The sequence below is a fragment of the Trachymyrmex cornetzi genome, unplaced genomic scaffold, assembly GCF_001594075.2.
Source record: "Trachymyrmex cornetzi isolate Tcor2-1 unplaced genomic scaffold, Tcor1.1 scaffold1473, whole genome shotgun sequence".
Lineage (NCBI taxonomy): Eukaryota > Metazoa > Arthropoda > Insecta > Hymenoptera > Formicidae > Trachymyrmex > Trachymyrmex cornetzi.
This window is the reverse complement of record NW_017296063.1, coordinates 34,331-38,217: the sequence shown is the minus strand read 5'-3', so window position 1 is coordinate 38,217 and position 3,887 is coordinate 34,331. Positions and strand designations below refer to the sequence as shown.

General features: G+C 31.8%; 1 non-coding gene across 1 annotated transcript; it reads right to left on the bottom strand.

The window, feature by feature from the left end:
- Positions 1 to 427: 427 nt before the first annotated feature.
- Positions 428 to 499, bottom strand: TRNAT-CGU (transfer RNA threonine (anticodon CGU)). The gene has a single exon. It is a non-coding gene; the product is annotated as a tRNA-Thr (tRNA).
- Between the last annotated feature and the right edge of the window lie 3,388 nt (positions 500 to 3,887).

The following is a 3,887-nucleotide window of genomic DNA, read 5'->3' as shown; positions in this document are numbered from 1 at the left end:
ATTAATTAAATTATAAATATGAAGGCAAATTAATTTTATTATTCAATCTGCAATAAATTAGATTAAAAATATGATATTGTTGGAATTCAATATTAATGTTTCTGAATATTTGCAGATTTCATACATATTTTTTCTATTAAAAATTTACTTTATAAGAATTAATAATTCGAGACAAAGATAAAAAATAAAAACAATATGCACACTGAGAAAAAGTAAGTCAATTTGAGTAAATATTTGTTCAAAACAAAAAGAATTATATTATTAAATTAAATTAATAGTTCTTATACCAAATAAATATACCTCTATATTTAATAAATATTTGGTGGTATTCGATTAAATATTTATTAAAATTGACTATATTTTGTCTCAGTGCAGAATGCGTGAAACATTGTAGAAAAACATTGCAGAACGTTGAACAAAAATAATTTGCCTCCTGTGAGGTTTGAACTCACGACCCCTGGTTTACGAGACCAGTGCTCTGCCACTGAGCTAAAGAGGCTGACGTTTTTCACTCTTGGTCGACAGCTGATACACCACGGACGCTTCAGCAATTCCGAATTTTGCCTAAATCGAGCTCAAGGATACGTAATTGGTGCATACGTGTTACGTATGTTAATTATACTCTATCGACGGGTTAATAATCTCCGAGCATTTCGATTTAATTCCGTTGTCAAAACATTCTTCCTTAGGTGCGTTCCGTATCGCGCATGATGTGCATGATGCATCCATTGTCCTTGTTTAACATTTGGTGAGCAACAAAGATAAACGATGCATTATACGCATCATGCGAGAAACGGAACGCACCCCTTGTCTACGTCGCTTCACGTTTGGATGTTCATGTCGCACCTTTTTAAAGGGTGATTTGACGAGTGTAACAACAATGAAGAATTCACGGAATCTCCAAAAATAATCGACCCACAAATCACGCGCAAAACAGATGCCAGTTCCCGTTTTACCTACACAATGAGCCACTTTCGGATGTCTCTGTACGGGGGGAGGAAGGGGGAGAGAGAGACACGTGCGGAACTCCCTTTCCCTACCGAAGAGAACAGATGTCGGGGCCCTGGCCGTCTTAAAGATTTCGAAGGGTCGATCCTTTTTGGGAACCGGCGAGGTTTTTTGAGACGCAATAAAAGGACTCAACGGTGCGCCCTCCTAAGACCATTGTACTATTTAAGCAGATGTTATTCAATGAATGCGCAATATATAATATGAATTGACGACACAAAGAGCACGATTTGTCTAGGGTGCCTGAGAATTTTTTGCATCTTCATCTCGTACGTTACTGCGCCATTTCCTGATAAAGAGATAGATCTATTCTTTTTCACATACGTCCGCAGTTTATTTTTGTCACCATCGATAAATATTTTATTAATATATCTTACGACATAGTTAATTAACGAGGTGTATTTTCGAATCGTGAGCGAAATCGTGAGCGTATCGATTGGGTAATAAATCATTAAAGTTCAACGAAGATTTCATTATTCGGGCGTCCGCGTTATATTAATAATTTATAGTATATATTTAAATCAAGTATATAAGCTTTATAAAATTATAAATTTAATTTTATAAAGCTTATAAAATATTTTGAAATATTTAGTATTCATATTTTAAAAGTTTCTAAATGCTAAAAAATTCAAGAAAAACTAGATATAAAAAAATCTTTCTGATTTTGATCTCTAATTAACTTTGTTTTATTCATATTGAAATTAGTGTTCAGAATGATTTTTAAAATTCAAAGAAAAGAGCTTTCTTTTATTTCTCTTCGATATAGGTCAGATATGAAAGAATATTAAATAATCTACAATAAATATTTCACAAAGTTGCACATTTTAATCTCAATAAATAAATCTTTCAGATAGATTGAGTTACCGTTTCATATTGTTACGTCGTAATTGATCATATATAAAATATTGATTGCGCTTTGTCTTCAATAGTCCCTTCGTGAATCTGTCGAATGTGTGTGGAGCAATATTCTCGACGCTTGAAAATTCAGGGAATCCAATTAAAAGACCGGATGCCCCTTTAACCGCAACGAAACATATATTGTCTCGTCTGTATGACACACGGAAATGCAGCAACGCGTATCTGTGTCTAAAAACACACGTGTCTGAAAGTTATCATTTTGAATCACCTGTCTTTTTATTTATATTATTGCAATCGCTTGCTTTAAGGTATATATCAGATGTTAAATCTTTCGACAGATTTAATAGCTTGATTTATTGATTCAAAGATAAAAAAATATTGGAAAAATATTACGTTACACACACAGATAAAGAAAGATTTTTAGAAATATAAAAACGCATAAACATAAAATAGATACTAAAAAATTAAAAGACTAAAGTTCATTTTTATCAGAGATTAACTTTAATATTGGTTAAGTTACTTTTTATCTTTTTCTAATTGTTAGCATCCAAACAAGATAAAAAGTAAATTATATAACGGAGATTAAGTCTTATTCAGAAAAAAATAAGAAACAAGATACAAATGTTACTTGTAATGTCTTCTTTAATATTTATTGATTATTAAAAAAATCGACGAAATGTACATTTCTGTGAAATATATCTTATTTTTCGTATTAATTGTAAAACAAATTGTAAACAAAATAGATGGTTTATTTGCTAGAAATAAAATTTATTTCACCGTATTTAAATAAGGATTTATTTCAGAGTGAAAACACATGTATCTCACAAATAAATATAGGTTCATTGCATTGAGAAAAATTTCTGGTTAAAAACGAACTAGAAGATTCTGATCATTTCGCGCGGTTCAATTCTCAACTGAAATTATAATAGAGTCAATAAGAAAATTCTAATTTGTTGTAGTACCCTACGTCAATCCATCAATATTAGTCACACACGATCAGTAATACTGTTAGTATTTGTTAATACTGATAGTATTACTGTCAGTATTTGTTAATACTGTGATAGTATTATTAATAATGTAAGATCACCTATAAAGAATAATCGCGCTATCGATCATCAGAATCATCCAAATACGTGATTTCTTTCACCCACGCCGCCACTCGTTAATTTCGCTCGTCTATTGCAACGATTCCTTTATAAAGAACATGTCTTTTACAAAGCGCAAGAGACGACGACGTACGCGCATCTTTTATGCTTTTTCTACAATAGGGTCATAAGCCGTGAACCGTAGAGCCTATTCTATAATTGGGAACACAGTGCACAAGAGAATCGATCAAGAGAATTCTTCTTTTCCGTTAAGTGAAAGGAAAGGAAGGATTTGGAATGGTTGTTTAATGTGTTATGATTCAGGTATGTGTTGCGGTTTCACTTTGAAAATTCCAAAATAAAGTTTTTCATTTTTCTTCTTCAGAAAAAAGATTAGGATCTATGATCGGCTAAGGAAGATTCTTTAGCGTCTTTTATTTTCAATTCAATAGAATAACCTTTTTTGACAAAGAAAAATTTTAAAAGAAAAAAAGACAACGTCTATTCCCACGAGCCCTTATATTTCCTTTATTGTTATTTTCAGGGTCGGTTGTTTCACCTTTCGGTAAATTTTACCTGTGGGATAAATCTGGTAATCCATGTATGTGATTGGATTATCTTGCTACTTATCCAACAGATAAAATTTACCGAAAAGTGGAATAACCGGCCCTTAGGGTAAGGAATCGCAATGTTGTTAAATCTGATATTTTAGCAGATCCTAATCTTTTTTCCGAAAAAGAAAAATGAAAAACTTCACTACGATCTATAGTCGTAAGTAGTTGTAAGTATTTGTAAAAATTGACCAATTATACTCGAATATCTTTCTCATATTTGACTGTGACCAATAGTCGATTTTTTCATCATATTCGATTGTGATTGGTCAATTTCTTACGACTTATGATCCTATTGAGTATTGTAGAACAGAAGTCGACACAA